At 36.6% G+C, this 24159-nt stretch overlaps 1 pseudogene; it reads left to right on the top strand.

Annotated features, from left to right (window-relative positions):
- The first annotated feature begins 22214 nt into the window (after window positions 1-22214).
- LOC149242205 (acetyl-CoA carboxylase 1 pseudogene) lies at window positions 22215-23500 on the top strand (annotated as a pseudogene).
- The last annotated feature ends 659 nt before the right edge of the window (window positions 23501-24159 follow it).

Below are 24159 nucleotides of genomic sequence, written 5' to 3'. Positions count from 1 at the left end.
ACTAAAAGAACATGGAGCAGATATTAAGAATGGAAGGTCTCGTACATCATCCCTTGTGGAACATTCCTTAAAAAAAAAAAAAAATATTGTTTGGAGAGCACCTCAATTATCACTAGAGAAGAACAATACCAAAGATGGAAGATTAGGCAGGCTCTTGAAATTATTAAACATCCACAAAATCTTAACAAGGATAGTGGTATCGAGATTAGTGGAAGCTGGCTTCCTTTAATCAAAGGGATTAGGACCACCAGTGCATCTTAGGTAATCAGGTAACGACTTCCCTCATATTATATTTTATTAATACTTCTAATCTTATAATAAAAATACAAATATAAATAAAAAGAAAAATAAAAATAGTTAAGAATAAATTATTATTATGATTCTTAATAATATTTCCATTATAATAAATAATTATAGGTTAGTTACAATAATAATTATTTCGAACTACGCCAATCCCCAAATCGCTTCACCTTCTATCAAATCTCCTCGACTGCACCATTCCGTCCCTCCTCTTTCAGAACCGCCCCCCTGTGAATGTTCAGGTCACCTCTCTCAGCCTCGACTTAGTGTCATATCCGCACCCCGCCGCCAACCTCAGGCTCTGCTCAGACGGCAATCATTCCAATATCTTCATCGCGTGCAGTAAAATCTCCATCTGGCCTCATAGTCACTTCAGGATCCGATTTGATCATCACTAGACCTCCCGCTCAAGCTGCCTCTCTCCCTCTATTTATAGCAGAATACCCCTCCCCGCAATTCCATCTTTCTCTGTCTCGTTGGGCATTGCTGGTGCCTTCTCCCTGCACAGTCATTATCTTGAAGACGGGCGCAACCACCTGGAGATCGGATCTCGTCCTCCATCAGCGGTATACTCACGCATTTTTAATCTCAGTGTTTCGTTTTATACTAACAATCTGGTTGTTTGGCTGTGTCAGCACTTTCCCCTCCCCTCATACGCTCCCTCGTCTCCCTGCTCCTCTCATCTGGCCCCAGTCCTACTCTCCTCCTCCCTGTCTCTTCCCTTCATCACCTCCTCCCCCAGAAATCGTCCCTCCCTGCACCACCAGCCCGTTCGTTCCCTCCCCAAGATTGAAGAAATGGAGGACCAACAGCACCAGCAGGGAGCTCAGGAGCCTACTCCAAATCCCCTCGAAAATGTCATTACAAACAGTGAATGCACACTTTGCAAAGCGCACACCTTTATGATAGGTAGATTCATTAAGCGCTTCAATGATCTCAAAGATGACTATCAGGCGGATAGCAGAGCCAAAAGGAAGAAGCTGGAGAAATATAAAGCTGAGATCGAGGCCCTGAAGGACAGATGCACCCATCTAGAGGAAGCCATTGCCCATATCAGGAATGTCACCCAAAGTATGCATGCGGAAGCCTCAACCAAAGCTAGTGCAAGGAAGGAACCCCTACCAGATGACTCTGTTAACCAGAAGAACACCTAAGACTCATGAATTGCAAATTTTGTTGGCTTGCAGGCTCCTTTATCTGACAATATAGCCGTTACCTCTTTTATTTCAGTTACCGTTTCTATAGCAACAAGGATCAAGGGTCTGCGAACCCGTTTTGGATCCTCATTGCATTAGTTTGTCATCCCGATGTAATAGGACTCAGTCCTTTGAAGTTTTTATAATATACCAGTGTCCGATTTTGTCAAAAAAAAAAAAATTATTAGTATCAATTAATATTTTTAAACAACAATTAATTACTGTAATCTAGAATGAAAATACAATAATAATAATTAGTCATTATAATATTTATTTATTAATTAATCAATTAATTTATAATAAAATAAAATAATTTCAGATCCTATAGTAAGATAATATAAGTAAATAAAAATAATTAATATCAACATTAATTATTAGAATCTACAACAATAAGTAGCATCTAATTATAATCATAATATCTATTAACCATTTAATTAATTAAATCTATCTTTTATTAAAATAAAATTAGTTATCATAATTATTAAATAATTAATCAATTACTTAATTAAAATTAAGACATATTAATAATAAACTATTTAATCAATTAACATTATACATAATCTATTAATTTACAATAAAATTATTTTTAAAAAACATTTACATCTATTAATTAGTTAAACTAATTAATAATAAAATACAATAATAAAACTTTAAAACATGGTTAAAAAAAAACGGACCTCATCTTCTTCTATCATCATTCAACAAACGTCCTGATGATGGATCCCCATTGGAATTTGAAACATTGACAAGTATGAATATTACTGTGGATACTCCAAGATTCAACTTAAAATAAATGAACCACAGATGCCTGAAATCCAAATGACAATAAGAATCTAAGGGCACAACAATAACAATAAGGGGCTACAATGACAATAATAATAAGGGAATTCACTAGTATTATAGGGTCCTAACATAGTTTTCCCAGTTTTGACTCAGTGTGGGATTAGTGAGATGAAGTTGAAGAAGAAAAAGACTTGAGAATGACCACACACTTAGATCACTTGAAGACACAACACATGACACTTAGAACACATGAACGACACAATTTCCTCAGTGCAACAACATTGCAACAACTCACTCCAAGTGTGACACTAAAGATACACTTTCTGACGACAGTGACAACACTTATGCGACAATGCTTGAAACTTTGGAAATGAGTATGATACATGTTTACATGATGATAAAAACTCATTTTTTCAAATATTACCCTTTGAAACACACCAAAAATAGATTTTATACAATGTCCGAAACTTAACATGTTAAAAGACGACATTTGCAATATGAGCAGGAAAAGTGTGAATGACAGTAAAAGCGACACATACCAAAGAAAAAATAAAATGAAAGCGATACTAATTAGAGTGAAATAAAGAATAAGAGATAGACGAAAACATGAAAATGACACTTGCAAAAGTGAAGGTGCTTAAAATTGATAGTTTGAAAAACTCACCAAAATAGAAGTAAAAATGTAGCGAAAAGTGAGGGACTATCAATCACATTGCACACTCACTGTCAACATGGTTTGAACATTCAATAGGAACTATCTTGATGGATTTTTCTATGCTTGTTCAAGCTTGTGGAAAATAATGCGCTCATGAATTTGTTGCGAACTAAGCATCTGTGAGCCAGTGATTTTGACCAATCAATAAGTGACCAAGGAACAACCAATCACAAGATCCATAGTAGGCTCCAAAATTCAAGTGTAGGTAAAATTTTGGAGGGTGCTTGTTGCAGCAACAACACTTGGTGACACACTGGTAGATATCGAGCTTCTCTGCCTTGGTCAATTATTTCATGCAAGTTTTATTTCTTCTAGGAGTATTGATTCATCATTCATATTACCATGGATTCCCCACTTACCCCATGCATAAAAATAGTCCCCTTCATTCCGTTACTTGGTTAAACATAAACACAAGATCAACAATCACACAACGTTTTGAATCAAGAAAAGGTAATGAAGTTTGTGAGCTTTATATTTTCAGAGTATATTTTTTCATCTCTGGTGTTACTCTACTGCTAGCAGGCCTGGACAGTACCCCGATGGAGTCACTTCAGGGGCATAAACATTGCTCTACTACCAACAGGCTTGGACAATATCTCGACGTAGTTGCTTGCTTCACCTCTCTAAGAAGGAATCCTTTCTCTTCTTTCGTCTTTATTTATTTATTTTATATAGTATTGTGCATTGACACTTATTTATTTCATGGATGGAAGAGGGATCCCGACTTATTGAGATCATAAGAAGTTTTTCCTTTAGAGAAGCATATATGAAACCTCTAATATTGATTTTCTCATTTATATTTTCCCTTTGTCCTTCTCTGCTTGATTGGATCATCCTAAAAAAATGAAACATAAAGACCTGAGTGTAGGGATGGGGTTTCCATAATAGACATGGAGATCATGGTTCGACACAAACCTTTCCTTATGCAAGGATCGTATTTTATGTGGGAACATTATCGACAAAAAGATGCAACCAAGACAAGGAAGAAGGATAGAGAGTTAGCCAAATGTTCCAGTGTCACAAAATCCTTTTCTATTTTTCCACACTGTCTTTTGAGACTAAATGGGACACCCTTCATGCAAAGTCTCATTAAACAAACACAAAAAACAAAACACAACAAGGAAACAAAACTAGAGGACAAAACAAAAGGAAGGTAACTAAACATATGATGCAAAACAAAAATGAGAAAACAAAATACAAACTACAAAAAATGAATACAGGATGAATGTGCAAGTAAACTAATATGCAACTAGACCTACTCCTATTGTAACCAACTAGAAGGTCGGGGTCATGTATAATGAAATTTCCAATTAAGCCAATGTAGTTTTTCTTGACCTGTAATCACAAAGGTGTGATCGATTAAAATTGAGATAAAACAATGTGCAACATGAAAGATAAGAGCTTGAATATTTTGCACAAGAAATTGAAGTTCTCTCTTGCCAACAGAAATATGTCATAACCACTACTTCTAACCATTTCGCACTTTTACCTTTTTTTCTTCTGAAAACCATAAGAAGAAAAACCTTGAGGGCTTCTTACAGATGTATCTTCATCTACACTGTACTCCCTAGCAAAACCACGATAAAAGGATGAAATATGTTATTTAAGACGGAGCTTGTTAGGCACGATTGATCTAACCATTCCTCAATTGGGTCATGAAACTAGAAATAGTCCTCTTGAGAATCCTGAAATCTTTGAAAAGATGAATTTGCAATTAAAAGCATGGGATCAGTATGCGAATCTTTCAAGGGAACTGATGTGAAACAACTATCATCTGATATACTAGTGGGAAAATGATACAATGAATGGAAGTTAATATTATGATGAGATGGACTATTTTTGGAATGAGATTATCAGTTCAAAGATGGGTCAATTTGAACATATTTATGAATGCATTGAACAAATAAATCATCTTCCTTGCACGATAGATATGACAACCCATTTCCTTGTAATTCGTAACTTACTACACTAGCATCGTAATCATCGAAAGAAGTGAAAATGAATGTGTGTACAACAAAGACATGAAACCGGTCAAGATATGATAAGTAAAGAATAATTGTATTCGCCAAATAACTCATGCATTCATTATCACTCAAGAGGGTTTGAGGTGCGATGAAGAAAAATATTTGTAATATAAAATTAGCAAGAAAAACTAGGAACTAACTTTAAGAAATGAATATGATTCCTTCATCCAAATATAGTCTTTGAAATGATTAACTTCACAATTCCATGAATCTATGAGAGAAAAACATTCCATGACTCTATGAGCCTTGCATGGAGATGAATAATGTGAAATAGAATCTTGAATCCAATCAAAAACCAAATCTCAAAAGTTCAAAAGATTACATCTGAAATACCAAACATCTTTCAAAAAGAAATTTACATCGAGTGAAACCATGCAAAGAGAAGGATTTTGTGAGAGAAACCAATTTTGACTTAGTTCAGGGGACTTACTAGAGTTGCGAGATCTTAACATAACCATCAATGAAAGTTGAAATGCCTCAATTTCCTGACAAGTCGTAGAACTTTCAAGGATTGTAAAATCGCATCCTAAAGATTGAATCAGATCATGCATGGTGTGAGGATTTCTATTTCCTCTAATCTCAATCGGACCACTACTAACTGGATGGAAACCATCTCTATTAGTGATTTGACTGCATTCTATGATTTCAACGATGAGATTACTTAAATTGAAACACTAGTAGAAAATGATGAAATTAGAGACTAGGTGACTAAAAACATTAGTCACCACAATTCTTTCAAGTGAATTACTACTAAATATTGGCAATTTTAAGTGACCAAACTAAAAATTTCTAACTTAAACAACTAATTTAGTTTAGGGATAAAATATACAACTACTTAATAAGTGACCAAACTAAAAGTGACTAACTAAAATTACTAATTTAGTCCACGAATAGAATCTATGACTAGATAATAAGTGAAAAAATTATTAATGATTAACATAAATGACTACTATAGTCCAAAAATAAAAATATGGCCAAATAAGAATTACAACAAGTATATGAATTAGTAATTTATGTTAGTAATTTTTAAAGGTGTCACTCCAGAAATGGAAAATTGCAATTTTGATACTGAAGTTTTTCATTTCACTACAGGGGTCCTTGAATCCACCTGTAGTGTTAAAGTTTAGAGACAAATGGGTCTCTGAATTGATGTTAAAAATTTTAATACCCTTTTGTCTCCAAATTTTAACATTGCAGATGGATTTAGATATTCTCAACAATAGTCTGACCTTCCTTCACCATTGAGGAAAGGCTCTCCTTCATCAGTTCATCCAAGGAGGGCAAGGCCAATGACAATTGAGATGAAGGAAAACAAAAAAACAAACCAGAGAAAGTCATAACTTCTAAAAGCCCTAAGAAAGTCATAACAAATTGCATGCATTTCTCTAGTCTCTAGGATGAAAGGGAAACAAAACTCAAAGCTAGAGAGCCCCAATAAGATTTTTGCAGCCCCTTAGAAATGGCCTCGTGATGGGACCAGCCCAATACTTTACAGTCTGTCGTAATTAAAATGATTAATGTGGTAATTATATGTTTGGTTGAATAATTCGGTTGTGATTATGCGTGGAAGGAATGCGCCATTAGATATTTTGGGTTTGTATTGTGTGCCATTCAATTACACAATAATGAATGGGTACTTGCCTCGAATTTCGTATTCCCGCTCATTCCTATGCCTAAACCCTTTGTTCGTCATTCATTTTGGTCATTTTTTGTTGGCTTGTCGAGGGTTTTCTCCGTTATTCTCTACAAGTTTTGGTGGGAAGCTTTGCTGCGAGTCTTGGGCATGCCTCTGGTTGTTTCTGTAATAGTTCTTTGCTGTGAATGTGGTTGTTCTTAAACCTTGGTTTGTTGGCAGTTGTGGTTTTCCCTGTAGCCGCTTGGGTAGGTGATATTTCTATTGTGGTTTGTTTTCCTTCTGTTGTTGGTTCAACATGCCGCTGTATTTCAAGTTTTGTGCTGGTCCTTCTCGTTCTGGTTGGCAACTTAGTGATTGACTTGTCTCCAGGCTCAATTCGATGGAATTTTTTCGTCCTCAGCTTAAAATGCAGGTAGCCTTCATTCTCTGTTTCAATTTTTGATTCCCTTTCCACAGCTTCTGACCTGGTTTGCTCCTTCGTTGTTGTAGTTAGTCGGAACTTTGGGTGGAATGCCCGTCTTCGGCTCTCACTGCAAACTCTCAGGTAAAGTGGATGCAATTTCCATTGGTTGTTCTCTCCAGGTCCTGTACTTTCACTTTGGCAACATTACATTTGCTAACACCTGTGTATCATTCGTTGTACAGGTGTTGAGGGTTTGTGGTTGGAGGTCTCGGCGCTGTATGCCTCGGTCTTGTCTAGTAGGCTCTGCTTCTTTGTGTTTTCTTCAGTCCTTAGTTTGGTTTCAATTTAGGTTGTCTGGTCATATGGCTCAATGCTTGTCAATTGACTCATGCTATGAGTGATGCTCTATCGTTTTGAGGTCTGGACTTCCACTATTTCGTTGACTGCCATTTTCTATATATGGATGCAATTGTCTTTCGAAACCCTCAACTAGGCTTTGTTATTCAACGGTCTGCATGTCTATAGTTGTGTATGGGTAGGTGTTTGAAACCCTCACCTAAGGTTTATCGTTCACGGTTTGAACGTTTACAGCTTTGTTTTTACACTACCACTATGCAACTGTTATACACTAGACTTTGAAATTTTGAAAGAAAAAAATCCTTTAGGAAAATATAATGGGATTTGGTTTTGATTTTCCTGAATGACATTTTATTTTGGTTTACTCCGAATGCCTGGCCTGAACTACAGTTATGATTCTTCAGTTTTTCTTGTGATTATATGAATGTGCATGAACGCTGTAGATACACTGGTAATTATATATGACTGTCAATTTATATGTATGGTGGAAACTTTCGTCCGATCGTGGGTGCTTGGCCTGCACCAAAACTGTTTGTATCACTCTTGGTCTGTCTTCACTGTTTTCTTCAAATGAATTATAAACCCTCGTATTATATCTATTCTTCTGTCTCGTTATGAGAACTAGTTCTTTCTCTTAGGAAACAAGAAAAAGGAACCAAACTCAATAATCTGTATACAGTAGGTTGTCTGTTTAGATATTCTTCAATCGAAAAACACAATAGAATACAATAGAACACATAGATGGACAGAACCTAGTTTCTCTGTTATTTTTATTATTCGAGTGCGAGAGGTACCGAACCCCTTACATGATTTGTCATGTTACATTTATATGTTTATGGTTCCAGTTAATGAAGCTGTATAGTTGCTTTTCAGTTATAGAGTTTACAGTTACATGGTTATTAGTCATTCGGTTCTATCCTTATGACAAGATTTTCCTTTTAGAAACATTTGTCCTTTTCTTTTTAAAAGAATAGGACAATTATTAATCCATGACTTATTAGCAATAGACAAACAAATAACCCTAACCGATCAAACTACCCTTGACTACTTTAGAAATTAAGATAAAAATAAAAATCCTACCTCTTATTCTATCAACTAACATAAAGACAAATAAAAAGTTAACTCAACTCTTCGACATGGTAGAGACTGATACCCGGTCATGGTGCCTGAGCTGGATGCTCCTGCATCAGGCTCCCGGGCAAAAGAAAATCATGACTCCGGTCCATGAGCTCCTCAACTGAAGAACCTATCTGCTCAATCTGCCTGGCATCAAGCCACGGACTGTCCTCAATAGGACGTTCTTCCACTTCACCAGGTATTGTAGATACTCCTTCAGCCGAGTTCGTTTGGCCACCTAAGTGTCAAGAATGTGCTCGATCTCAGGATGCTGAACGTAAGGCATCTATATCATCCAAGCTTCTCCTCCATCCTTGGTATTCCGTGTAGGCCACATGGTTCTTTCATCTTCCTTCTCTTCTGGTTCAACCGTGTAGGGAAACAGATCTGGTACATTAAAGATAGGTGAAATGCCTATTCCAGGTGGCAACTGTATCTCATAGGCATTTGCTGAAATTTTTTCAAGGACTTTGCAGGGTCCTATCTTTTTATACTTTAACTTATTTTATGTACCCCTAGGGAAGCGTTCCTTGCGCAAATGTGTGAGGACTTCATCTCCCACATTAAATTGTACTTCCCTTCTCTTTAAATCTTCTTGTTGTTTATACTTTAGGTTGTTGTCCTGTAATTTGAATTTTACCTGCTCATGCAAATCTCTCATCGCGTTAGTGAAATCTTCCCCATCTGTGCTTCACCTTTCTTGCAGTCCAAGATCCCGCAACTCATGCACTCCGCGAGGATGCATGCCGTATAGGATTTGAAATGGACTGAAGCCTATGCTGCGGTTAGGTGATTCATTATTAGCGAACTCTACCTGTGCCAACACTCGATCCCACATCCGCGAATTCTCTCCAACTAGGCTTCGTAGTAGGTTTCCTAGACTCCTGTTTACAACTTTTGTTTATCCATCGGTTTGCGGATGATAAGCAGAACTATAACCCAACTATGTATCCATTTTCTTCCACAGGGTACGCCAAAAGTGTCCTGTAAACTTCACATCCCTGTACAATAGGATAAACTTAGGCAACCCATGTAACTTGAAAATCTCTGTGAAAAACAAGTGGGCCAAGTGAGTGGCATCACTGGTTTTTCTACAAGGGATGAAATGCGCCATTTTTGAGAATATGTACACTACTACCGTCACTAAGTCGTAACCTCACTGTGTCTTAGGTAGACCTAAGACAAAGTCCAAGCTAACTAAGTCCCACGGTCTGCCTAGAATAGGTAACGGTGTGTACAGTCCCATGTTTTGACTGTGACCCTTCACCAACTTGCACACTTTACATCTGGCCACAAATCAATGCACATCCCTTCGTATCTTTGGCCAAAAGTAGAAATGACTGAGCTACTCGAGTGTCTTGTCCATGTCGAAATGTCTGGCCAGACCTCCACTATGCTTCTCTTGAATAATATTATCCCTCATCGAGTAGTCAGGTATGCATATATGTCCTCCCTTAAACAACAGTTTCTCCTGTAGGCTGTAATCCAACCATGGACTGTTATCTCTCACCAAGGGATTCTGACATGCCTCATAGGCCTCCTTAAAATCTGTATCAGTCTGGTATAAGTCTTTTAAGTGCTCAAAACCCATCACTTGTACAGTGCATTCCTGCAGAAGTAGAGCTCTCCTACTTAGTGCATCCGCCACCTTGTTGGCCTACCCACTAATATGCTTCAATACGAAGTTGAAACTCTAAAAATACTCCACTCATTTGGTGTGTTTTTGGTTCAACTTGTGCTATTGCATTACATACTGTAGTGCAAAATTATCTGAAAACAGCACAAATTTGTTTCCCAACAGGTAATGCCTCCAGTGTTTTAATGCCTATATAATAGCATAGAACTCCTTATCATACGATGAATATTTCTGTCAAATTTCATTTAGCTTCTCACTGAAAAATTCTATGGGCTTATCCTCCTGGCTTAGTACATCTCCAATAGCTATACCACTAGCATCACAGCGAACTTGAAAAAGCTTCTTGAAATCTAGCAATCTCACGATCGGCCTCTCAGCGATCCTTCTCTTTAATAACTAGAAACTTCTCTCCACTGCATCTATCCATCGAAAAGGCTGAATGGCCTTTTTAATGGTGTCCAACATAGGTGCATAAATTTCGCTAAAATTCCTTATGAATTTCTGGTAAAAACTTGCTAGTCCACAAAAGCTACGTACCTCGAATAAAATTTTCGGAGATGGCGAATTAACTATTGCCGCAACCTTCTCTGGATCCATCTTCAGTTCATTTTCTGCTATTACAAAGCCCAAATAAATCAACTCCTTCTGTAGAAAGGTACATTTCTTCAAGTTTATGAGCAGTTTATTCTGCTGTAATTTTTCCAACACTTTTCGTACATGTTGAAGGTGTTCTTCCCTTGTCCTACTGAAAATTAGTATGTCGTCCAGGTACACTATCACAAATTTCTCGATGTACTCCTTCAGCATCTCATTCATCAACCTCATAAATGTACTAGGCGCATTGCTCAGTCCAAATCGCATGACCAGCCATTTGTACAGTCCATCATTCGTCTTAAAGGTTGTATTCCATTCGTCCCCCTCTCATATCCAAATCTGATGGTACCCGCTCTTCAAGTCTATCTTAGGAAATATGTTGCCCTGCTTAAGCAATCTATCATGTCATCCATCCATGGCAATGGGAACCTATCACTGATGGTGATTTTGTTGATGGCCCTTAAGTATTTGCACATCCGCCACTCTCCTCCCTTCTTGGGGGCGAGAACCGTTGGGACTGCACAAGGGCTCAAACTTTCCCTTATCAATCCCTTGTCTTGCAATTCTTGCACCTGCTTCCTAATCTCTTCATTGTCCTTGGGGCTCATTCAGTATGCCGCTTTGTTCGGCAAACTAGCTCTGGGTATGAAGTATGATGACTTATACTCCTCTTGGGGGGTAATTTGTCTGGCAAGTCATCCACCACTATATCTGTAAATTCCTGCAACATCTGCTAGATTTCTGTAGGTAAATCTGGTACCTCTATATGCAACAACACTATCCTTGCTTTCTTTATAACTGCATAACCTATCTCACTGTCCTCAACTTGTTTCAAAAATTGTTTTCCACTAACCAAAAATGATCTTGGTTCACCTGTCCCTGTTGTCCCTTCTCCTTTAACGGGCACAAGCGTATGCTTGATTCCATCCTTGACAAACTTATAACAGTTCATCAATCCATCGTGTACCACTTTCCTGTCGTACTGCCAAGGCCTGCCTAGCAGTATGTGACATACATTCATTGGCCTGATGTCACAAACGACTTTATCCTTATATCTACCTATTTGAAACTCCACCTCGCACTATTCATCCACCAACAACTGATGGCCTTTTTGCAGCCATGAGACTCTGTCAGGGTTGGGATGTTTCAAGCGCTTCAACTCCGACTTTTCTACCATCTCTATGGACACTAAGTTATCAGTACTACCACTGTCAATAATTAACTTACAACACTTACCTCATGACTTACAAATTGTTCTAAACAAAGCCTTCTATTGTGTTTGTTTGGTGACCTCCTTGACTAGTTGTAACAACACCTTCTGCATCAGCAGGGCTTCCCCTATCTCTGGATCATTTTCTACTTCTTGGGGAGGTTCTGCTACTTCTTCTAGTTGTGCAACATATGTACCTCGTTGTCCAACTTGATCTGCCTCTAGACATTCAAACGATCTGTGTCCCCATTTTTGACACCTGTAACATTGATAACCAGCCCCTCTTCCTCGACCATTTCCCCTGCCTCACTGGGATGACCTACTGCCTCTTGCATTATCACCTCTATCTGCTGATCCTGAAGTTCTGGAACTACTGCCTTCCACATTACTACTAGCAGCCTGCCCTCTACCATATGACTGGCCTTTTTCCCTGCCGGCTCCTAGTCCTCTCTGGGCATTCTGCCTTCTAGTAATTTTCTCTTTATCTTTCATCGCACTCTGATACGCTTCTTCTATGTTCTTTGGAGATAAAATACTAATTTCATCTAAAATTTCTAATCTTAACCCATTTACATACCTAGCTATTCTTTCTGCGATATCCCCTATATATCTGAATCATAAGTTCACTCGAGAGAAATCCTCCATGTACTCCCTTACTGTCATTCCTTTGTGTCTCAGATTCTTCACTTGCCTATGTAGTGCAATCTGATAATCTTTCGACAGAAATCTGCCCTTCAACTTGGCCACCATCCCTGACCAAGTTCTAATCGGCATCTTGTTCAATCTCTTTCTCTCCGTCTGGACCCTATCCCACCATAGGGCTGCATGTCCCTTCAATTCTGTCGCATCGAACCTAACTCTACGGTCTTCGCTAACTTCCTCACACTCGAAATACTTATCCATCTCACTGATCCAATCCAATAAAACCTCGATAGATAGGCTTCCATCATAGGTTGGGAGTTCTGGCTTGGGTTTACTGCTTGCCACTAAAACAGACCTCAACAGTCTCACTTCTAGGGTCTCACCTTCTAGTCCATCTGTTGCTGCTTCAGTTTCCTCTTCGCTGTCATTGCCTACCTCTGGGTCTCTTCTTCTCCCTGCCTCCACTGCCTCCAAACGGGCAGCAAGAATTTTGATCTCCTCTCTCAGTCCTTCCTCCGATATCATTTGAGCACCTCTGCCACGACCTCACCTTCCTATTTCCATGTCTTCAGTCAATTTAACATGCAATTTAACCTGCTCTGATACCACATTGATGGGACCAGCCCAACACTTTACAGTCTGTCGTAATTAAAATGATTAATGTGGTGATTATATGTTTGGTTGAATAATTCGGTTATGATTACACGTGGAAGGAATGGGCCATCAGATATTTTGGGTTTGTATTATGTGGCATTCAATTACACAATAATGAATGGCTACTTGCCTCGGATTTCGTATTCCCACTCATTCCTATGCCTGAACCCTTTGTTCGTCGCTCATTTTGGTAATTTGCCATTGGCTTGTTGAGGGTTTTCTCTGCTGTGCTCTACAAGTTTTGGTGGGCAGCTTTGTTACGAGTCTTGGGCATGCCTCTAGCTGTTTCTATAATGGCTCTTTGCTATGAATGTGGTTGTTCTTAAACCTTGGTTCGTTGGCAGTTGTGGTTTGCCCTGTAGCCACCTGGGTAAGAGATATATCTGTTGTGGTTTGTTTTCCTTCTGCTGTTGGTTCAACAGGCCGTCGTATTTCATGTTTTGTGCTGGTATTTCTCGTTCTGGTTGGAAACTTAGTGATTGGCTTGTCTCCAGGCTCAATTCGATGGCATTCTTTTGTCCTCGGCTTAAAATGCAAGTAGTCTTCCTTCTCTGTTTCAATTTGTGATTCTCTTTCCACAGCTTCTGACCTGGTTTGCTACTTCGTTGCCGCAGTTAGTCGAAACTTTGGGTGGAATGTCCATCTTCGGCTCTCACTGAAAACTCTCAAGTAAAGTGGATGCAATTTCCATTGGTTGTTCTCTCCAGGTTCTGTAACTTCACTTTGACAACATTGCATTTGCTAACACCTGTGTATCATTCGTTGTACAGGTGTTGAGGGTTTGTGGTTGGAGGTCTCAGCACTGTATGCCTCGGCCTTGTCGGTAGGCTCTGCTTCTTTGTATTTTCTTTAGTCCTCGGTCTGGTTTCAATTTAGGTTGTCTAGTCGTATGACTCAATGCTTGTCAATTGACTCACGCTGTGAGTGATGCTCTATCGTTTTGACGTCTGGACTTCCACTGTTTCGTTGATTGCCATCTTCTGTATATGGATGCAATTTTCTTTCGAAACCCTCACCTAGGGTTTGTCATTCAAGGGTCTGTGTGTCTATAGCTGTGTATGAGTAGGTGTTTGAAACCCTCACCTAGGGTGTATCGTTCACGGTTTGAATGTTTACATCTTTGTTTTTATAGTACCGCTATGTAACTGTTATACACTGGACTTTGCAATTTTGAAAGAAAAAAATCCTTGAGGAAAATATAATGGGATTTGGTTTTGATTTACCTGAATGACATTTTCTTTTGGTTTACTCTGAATGCCTAGCCTAAACTGCAGTTATGATTCTTTAGTTTTGCTTGTGATTATATGAACGTGCACGAACGTTGTAGATACGCTGGTAATTTTGTATTACTGTCAATTTATATGTATGGTGGAAACTTTCGTCCGGCCGTGGGTGCTTGGCCTGTACTGAAACTATTTTTATCACTCTTGGTCTGTCTTCATTGTCTACTTCAAATGAATTATAAACCCTCATATTGTATCTATTCTTTTGTCTCGTTATGAGAACTGGTTCTTTCTCTCAGGAAACAAGAAAAAGGAATTAAACTCAATAATCTGTATACAATAGGTTGTCTGTTCAGATATTTTTCAATTGGAAAACATAATAGAATACAATAGAACACATAGATGGATAGAACTTAGTTTCTCTGTTATTGTTATTATTCTAGTGCGAGAGGTACTGAACCCCTTACATGATTTGTCCTATTACATTTATATGTTTATGGTTCCAGTTAATGAAATTGTACAGTTGCTTTTCAGTTATAGACTTTACAGTTACATGGTTATTAGTCATTCAGTTCTGTCCTTATGACAAGATTTTCCTTTTAGACACATTTGTCTTTTTCTTTTTAAAATAACTAGACAATTATTAATCCATGACTTATTAGCAACAGACAAACAAATAACCCTAACCAATCAAACTACCCTTGACTACTTTAGAAATTAAGATAAAAATAAAAATCCTACCTCCTATTCTATCAACTAACATAAAGACACATAAAAAGTTAACTCAACTCTACGACCTGGCAGAGACTGACACCCAGTCATGGTGCCTGAGCTGGATGCTCCTGCATCACCTCAAGCCCTGAGCTAACCAAAACTAGAGGACCCTAGATGTGCATAATTGGAGTAGGGGTTAGGGCCTCCGAATTACTAGATGACCACCCTATCAAATTATTAACTTTCCTTTCTAAAGACCTGGTAGACCCAAAAACCAAGGCATGGTCATGAACTTTCGATATAACTTCCAAATGTGAATGGATCAAATCCTTGCGACTAACCAAACTTTGTTGAAAAGCCCCTTCTCTAGGTCATAATCCACCAACTTCTCCTCCTTCATGTGGGTCTGATAGTAAGAAACCAAGATATCATCTAAAAAACATATTTGATGAGTAGTTGTGTATCTTCAAAGGGTTTATCATGACAATGATCTATGTACTTAAAAAATATACATCATGTCAAAAAAAATGTCATGGTTATCATTTAATATTATTTTTAATTTTGGCAGGGATATCAGATCCTAACATTGTCTAGAGCCCATTCACTCTTCATTTGGGAATTATGCAAAGAATAATAATGATTCAAAGAATAATAATAATGCCCATATTCCTAGTTTAAAGCCCTTTTCATGTCCATTGGTAAAAGCCTTGAAAATTATTCCTAATGTGCAAAATCTGGAAATGTTGTGAAAATATTAGTAAAGATAAAAAGGCCAATATAAATTTGTGAATGGGTCATAACCTTTAATAATGCTAAATCTATATATTGGCTTCATTGTGATAGGTGGAAGATTAGTTAAAAAATAATAATTGTTACCTTTCTATATACAAATCATTTTTTTTTTACAAGTTGTGGGATTCAAACTTCAGATCTAAACAATATGAGGGTGCAATCGCTTTTTGCATTCCTACTAGGTTTTTCGCCCCGATCCATGTTTCAGTCGACGAACAATCCTCATTCTCTCTGGGGGTTGCCTGAAAAACCCTTTTTGTGTCTTCCGCTATCCATGAAGTTCTTCCTTCCAAGGTAAATTTTTCTCTTATTGAGAGTAATTTGAGTGCTGAGATTTGAATTTTTGTTGTTGATATTAAAAATAGATAATGGGATTACCTTGGTCATTTTTTTTATATGTTGGAATTCAACTTTTGTGTAGTTATTAGGTCCCAGATTCTTTTGTCGCAACATTTCTGCATTTATATATTCTTCTCAACTAGTTGGTCATTTGTACAAATAATAACCCAAATTTTCAATTTCTTGATGAATCAAGTAGCATCATACCTTTGTTGGGGTTACAAGAGAATTAATTTTAGGTTAACCTGATATCTAACTTTCTGCAGGCTTTTCCCTGATATTCCAAAACAGAATGCCAAAAATTAGTTTGGCTTGTTCAAAACAAACAAACAAACATATTTAGCAAATAACCAACCATACAAATTTTCACATTGCTTAACTTCTATTCAAACCACACAGAAGCCTCCTTTGAAGTTTTACCGTCAATTTTTTTCCTTTTTTGCTATTCTAGGCATCCTTTGGCTCAAATGATAGGTCCAAGGGGTAATTATTCTGTCAAGATTGCCCAAGTCTTGCAGAGGCCTTATCCTTTTCAATATCATTTGATTTAGGTGAGGAAAATCACTTTTGGAATGGAACCCTAATGGATGGCTTTATATTCCTTCTAATTCACTAGTCAATTAATGCACTGTTGGCGGTAGGCCTTGATTTATTTGATAGATTCCCACCTCAACATAGTTTATTTTAGGCCTTCAACAAATTATACCACTCAACCCATATAGCCACTATGAAACCCTAACACAATCCAAAGAGAGATTGTTGGATACCTTTCTAAAACCTAAAGGATTAGTAACCTTTGAACACAAGCCTTCAATACATTTATACTTTTGGATAGTTGTGTCTTTGAGCTCCACACATGCATAAGTAAAAGCAATAGATTGAGATCTTACTTGGGTACAATTACCCAAGCCTTGTATGGTTGAAAAGGTACAAACTCACCCCCAGAGGGTGCAAATATATTTCGAATACTGGCGAGCTATTTAGGTATACCTAGCTCATTGGGGCAAGACCAAAATGAAAGATTCTCAGATGATTCATTTGAGAAATTCAAAAATTATTTGTCCATCAGTATGCCCCCTTCATCCATCAATCAATCCTCAATTTTCATTTTGTATTCCAATGCTAAATCTCTTATTTGACAGACCACCAAAAATGATGAAATCTCCTTATCCTCTAAAATCATTTGATTCCTAGCTAGCCACACTCCTCAACATGACCAAACTCTAGAAATCAGAAATCCTATGTTGTTTTCTAAAGGAAAAAATGGAAAGAAGTTTTATTTTTATATAAAACTGGTTATTATTTTAGTGGGTCAACAAACCTGCAATTTCAGGAATATATGTAAACTATATATCAAAAACTACCATCCCAAAACTAGTCTGTACCTAAAATATGAAACTTCCACTACCCAAAAAATATTTACTATAATTCAAATCACCTGGCTAAACTTGATCCATTGTACAATTGTGTGAGATTTTAGGTAGTAGCTTGACCTATTCCTAAAGCATAGGTGAGTCTAACTTCCCCTCTCATCCTCAAGAAATCCTCTATCTTTACCTAGGTAGCTTATCATTGGTTGCTCTGTCAAATTTTAGACATATGAACACTTCAAGGATTGTTACAAACTTCAAAGTGAGGACGTTGGTTTACAAGTAATTTATTTCTTATTATAGCATTTTTGTTTCCTTTTGTATATCCATTAACTCCTTTAAGTTCCAACATTGATTATATTATTTCCCCCACAAGTAAGTAGCCTCATCTTGGTTTGCAGGGATTCCTTGACTGAGATGGTGACACCTCCATATGGTTGCTTCTCCACTGACTATATCCTCATAGGTCCAAACAATGATAAAAAAGTAAACTTCCAAAAATATTATTCTTTCAAAAAATAGGCAAAAATGTCTTTGCAAAATTGACAATACACTATTTTGTCCCTTATGGAACTATAAGCTCATGTATCTATTAGTCTTGCTCATAGAAACAAATGGTTGACCATCTTCTCAACTTCTCTTCGGCCCATGAAAGCCTCTCTTCTCAATATTATTATGGGTTAGAATCTTATCATGGCATGTAAGCCATGTAAATTCAAAGATTTGGATTTTGAAATGTTATCCCACAACCCATTTCTTACCTCTTGGTCCCATTGTCTAAGTAGGGGTATTTAATATCCCTATTGGCTATATGTTGTTTATTTATGTTTGGATCCTAACAAAGTAAAAAATAGTGTCCTCTATATGAACTTTAAACCCTTAGTGGTGTTTATATTCAAAATCATGCAATTGATTTGTCGAGGGTATATTCCCCTATCTTTTACAAATCTTCTACCTTTTTACAATGATGCTAATATTACATAGCTAGATCAATAAACTCAAGTGAATATGACTTCCAAGAATATTTTTCATGTTAAATATTTATATAACCTATTTTATGTTTCCTCAAACCCCTATGTCTGCCAAAAGCTATCTTTTAGGATTTCTTGTTAGGATTATATGGATATCCATTAACTCCTTTGTCAATGCTGAGCTAGGGTGATAGATTTCTAGGGTTTCTCAAACCATCCTTCTATTTATTTAGAATAAGTTTGATTACCAATTGAGAAAGGAGAATTTTACATTAATTGAGAGAATTTAATTGTTACCTACTGTTGTAATGAAAGATTGAAATAGATGCCTAAAACACATCACTCATCTAGTTGTTTGTTAATATACCATGATTTCAAAAGAATTCTAATTTAACACATGTGAAATATTAACTACCCTAATCATGGAATCTGATCTAAACAAGCACTTAACTATTGTGCACATGAATAAACATAACAACCTTTTTATTGTTATCTTTTTGTAAAAATATGAATGCTAATCCTTCTTGGTTGCATGGTAGGTGAGATAGGTGTGGAGGGAGATGAATGAAATGGGTCAGATGGATTGGGAGGAAAGCAGGGGTCTTCTCCTAACTTTTATGATGTTTTTTTCACAAATCGGGCTCAAAATAGGCCACTACAGGTTTTCCTATAGGATGTCTACAAGATGTCCTAGTTCACCTACAAGATCGCCTATTTTCCTACAGGAACAGGCCGAAAGCATAAGGAGTGATTTGGAAAGTTCCATGGAGCTTAGGGAAGGGGAGGAATGGAAGAAATAAGGTAAGGGCATGGTTGGAACTCACTCAGAACTCAAACCAAATCTTTATGATGGTTGGATTTGCTCAATAAGCATGGAAAGTTGTCTTTGTAAAACGATACTTTGAATTGAAAACTTAGTGGCCCTTGGTGATCATGGGTGGATATGGTTTGGTAGAGGCTGACGAAATAAGGTCTTCTTGCAATGTAGAAACTCCTACAACATATACATCATTGATAGCATTTATCCATAAATCATCTCAAAACAAGAAGGGTTTACAAAAATATAAGAAAACAGAATTTGCATCATTTATTTGCCAAGTTCATGCATGGAAATGCTTGAAACCTATTATGAAAGCAACATGAAATCTAATAAAAAACTTAATATATCAAAAATGACAACTGCAACCTATCTTCTAAAATTGAAAGAGGATGACCTAATTAGTAGAAGAACCCTAAATTTCATAAGAAACCAGAATTTTGTCTTTTTGGGATGAATGGGAGTTGTTCCTCAAGCCATGGTCCCTGAAGGGAGGAATGAGGTAGGAGCCACCTATTATCAGCCTTTTTTGAATATTTTATTATCTCTATAATTCTACTGTTAAAGTTATGGATAGATGGAAGCATTCTAATCAAATCTACCAATAATTTCAATTTAACAATACCAAAATCATTTTAACAACTAATCTATGAGATAACCTAAGCATACAAGTACAGTAAGAGGAACCTCTGATGCTAGGGCTGGGCCCTAACCAAAGATATTTAGCACTATGATTCAAATCAATGTTGGATCAAGGGAATGCTACTCATTTTCATTAAGATATTAAAAAAAATACATAATTGTGTTTGGTAACAATCTTTGAACTCAAAAACTGCTTAGATATCTTGCATAAAAAATCTGAATCCTAATGAGGCTCTAGGCCTCTTTATTTACACAACTAAATTTTATAACAACTTCCTTAAATCTAAGGTGGCTTGGCTCCAAATCTTGAGATTAACTGGTTCTTAATTATCATTGGCTTGGCTGCCAATGATCCTCATGACTCAGTTCCCTGGAACTCTGAGCTGGTGTGTTTTGATTGAGGGATCTTCGAGTGAGTGAGGATTTAATGAGGGAGATACATGTCCTATAATCTCTCTTTCTTGTCTCATTCGAGTTCTTGCACCCTAATTAGCCATAATTTGTTCCCAAAAACCTACAATCAATGCACATTAGACCACTAGACATGACATCTTACTTTTATTCATCCCATTAAGAAAATATAATTAAAACATGTAAAGAATTATGAGAAGAGTTGATTTTAGTAAGACTAGAGGTGTATTAAGGTCCATATGTTTTACCCAATGATGAGCCTCCTCACAAGCTTTAATCATTTGAATTCTCACTCAAGTCAGCCACCTATACCTCCAAGTTCAAACTCTCCATCTTTTACTTAAACTTGTCTAACAACACTTTTTGATGCCTCAACCAAACATCTTTATAGATCCTAAGTAAACACATTGTAAATTAACCCTTTTGAATCCCAAAATATCATAGATTTTCTTATTTCTTCTGTTAGATTTGTTTAGTAGATATACCTTTGATTTTAAATTATTCAATTTGTGTTTTGAGGTAATAAGTAGTTCAACCGATCTTCTTTAGAATTTTTAGTCCTATATATTTGGTTTTGCTGATAATTCAGTTTTTTTTGGTAGCATCACTATCATTACTATCATTTATAATTTGTAGATAGGTAAGGTTCAAAGTACTAGAATTAACCTTCATCCTCAAAATTGTCTCTTTCGTTTTCCTTTGAGTCTTTTCCCAAGTTTCATGCCTAACTATAATAGAGTATAATAGGTAGCACTACCTTTGACCCTCTTCTTGAATTAAATAAATATAGTTTTCCCACATAACATTACTATAATTTATAGGTTCAAAGCAGTGGAGGTAACCTTCATCCTCAAAATTGTCTCTATGTCTTATGTCTTCTTTGAGGTTGTTCATAAGGCTCATGCCTACTTCCTCGATCCTCTTATTGTTTTAAACTTTGAATAAATACGTTGGAAAAAACTTAATAAGAGTTGCAATATATTACCCATTCCTCCACTATTAAAAAAAATTAAACTTCATTATAGCTAGAAGTTCCTAATTTATGTTATTGAAGGCCTTCGCCATATCCATCTCACCTTTATAAGAAGAGTAAGCCTCTTCGTGATCTTTGTTACAAGGATTTCCCTGGGGGAATTTACATGGTTGTTAATTGTCAATTATCTGCCTTTTATGGGTGAAACACATGTTTTGAAAATAGTCCCATTAAAACATTTTACAATCTGCTTGTCATTACCTTTGTTTTTTGTAATTAGAAAGCTTATATATTCAAATAATTGTACAATAATTTGAAAAAATCACCTAGAAGTGGGTTTTTGTTGAAGGTGTTTGGACATGGTCTGAGAAATAAGACTGTGAACTACTTGTCCATTCCAAAAGAACTATCTAATAGGATACACCACAAACAGTTTATATACTTATCCTGATGACTAAAATTTATACAAAACCAATGACATTGGATGCCTTCATGGCCACTTTTGTTGATAAGGTCCAGGATGTTAAGAACTTTTGATTTAACTTGACTCATGGAAAATGCAGGCTCTTTTGGTACCAAGGTCCGGGTGAAATATTTGATAGGAGTTTTAGAATAATTAGAGTTTCATGCCCATAATGCCCATGATGCCCTTCAAAATTAAAATGGAAAATTTAGGTTCTTTTGTCACAAGAGAAGATGCCCTTTTTTGCTTCTGTGACTGATCTTGCTTGTCAAAAGAAATTTCCTTTGATATATTTGGCTGCCAACTCTGGTGCAAGAATTGGAGTGGCAGCAGAAGTCAAAGCTTGCTTTAAAGTTGGATGGTTTGATGAGTTGTCTATGAATTTTGGGTTTCAATATCTTTATCTCATTCCAGAAGACTATAAGCTCATTGGTCTGACTATAATAGCACATGAGCTAAATATAGAATCTATTGAAATCATATGGATTATATATGACATCATTGGTAAGGAAGATGGACTAGCTGTGGAGAATTTATCAGGCAATGGAGCAATTGTAGGTGCTTATTCAAGGGCATATCAGGAAAAGTTCAAATTGACATATGTAACAAGTAGAACAGTTGGTATTGGTGCATACCTTGCGAGGTTACAAATGCACAACATTCAACACCTTGATCAACCTATAATTTTCACTGGATACTCAACTCTAAGTAAGCTTCTTGGATGGGAAATGCATAGCCTCATATGAAATTAGGAGGCCCAAAAATCATGCAACCAAATGGTCTTGTTCATTTAGTTGTATCTGATGATTTAAAATGTGTCTTAGCCATCTTGAAGTAGCTTAGCTATATTCCTCCATATATAGGAGGACCTCTTCCTATTGTGAAACCTCTAGATCTTCCAAATAGACTAGTTGAATATGATCCAGAGAATTCATGTTATCCTTGCATAGTTATTCGTGGTGTAGAAGATAATGCTAGGTGGCTTGGTGGCCTCTTTGACAACGAGTGATTCATATAAACATTAGAAGCATAGCAAAAAATAATGGTTACTGGAAGAGCGAAGCTTAGAGGCATCCTTGTGGGTGTTATTATTGTTCAGACCCAAACAATGATGTGGGTGAATCCTACAGACCCTGGTCAACTTGATTTTGCTGAGAGAGAAGTACCTCAAGTAGACCAGGTGAATTTCCTAGATTTAGCATGTAAAATGACACAACCCCTACTAGATTTTAACAAGGAAGAGCTTCCTCTATTTTTCTTGGCAGATCAGACAAGGTTCTTTATTGGTCAAAGGGATATTTTTGAAGGATTTATTCAAGTTGAATCTACCATTGTGGAGAATCTCTACACATACAAGAAACATGTGTTTGTATGGTCCCCATTAATATTAGTTGTACAGTGCCCACGCAGAACCTGTGTTTTCAGGTTTGCAATGTTTAATCAAACCAATATGGCCCCAAAATTGGTGGGCCTAGATGGTTTTGCCAAACTCAGTATGATTTTGATAATGTTGCGCTAAACATTAATATATTGGGAGAAAACTACATCACAAACTTTAATCATTTGAGTCCCCACTCAAGTAAGCCACCTATAGCTCTAAGTTCAAACCCTCCATCTTTTACTTCAGCTTGTCTAACAACACTTTGTGATACCTCAACCAAACATATTTATAGATCCTAAGTAAACACACTGTAAATTAACTCTTTTGAATTCCAAAATATCATATATTTTTTTATTTCTTCTATTAGATCCATTTATTAGATGTACCTTTGATTTGAAATTATTCAATTTATGTTTTGAGGTAATAAGTAATTCAACAAGTCTTCTTTAGAATATTTAGTCTATTTTGTTTTTCTAATAATTTAGTTTTTTTGGTAACATCACTATCACTACTATCATTTATAATTTGTAGATAGGTAAGGTTCAAAGCACTGGAAGTAACCTTCATCCTCAAAATTGTTTCTTTTCCTTTTTCTTTCTTGAGGATTTTACCAAGTTTCAGGCCTAAGAATAATTGATTATAATGGGTAGCACTACCTTGACCCTCTTTTTGAATTAAATAAATATGGTTTCCATCATAACATTACCAACATTTATAGGTTCAAAGGAGTGGAAGTATGTTATGAAACCAGCTCAAGAAAAGATAGAAAAGATATATGAACGCCTTAGAAATCAACC

Source organism: Pinus tabuliformis, chromosome 8 (assembly GCF_031772625.1).
Source record: "Pinus tabuliformis cultivar Carrire ecotype Pingquan chromosome 8, CPIR1, whole genome shotgun sequence".
Taxonomy (NCBI): domain Eukaryota; kingdom Viridiplantae; phylum Streptophyta; class Pinopsida; order Pinales; family Pinaceae; genus Pinus; species Pinus tabuliformis.
This window is presented reverse-complemented; position numbering and strand designations above follow the sequence as displayed.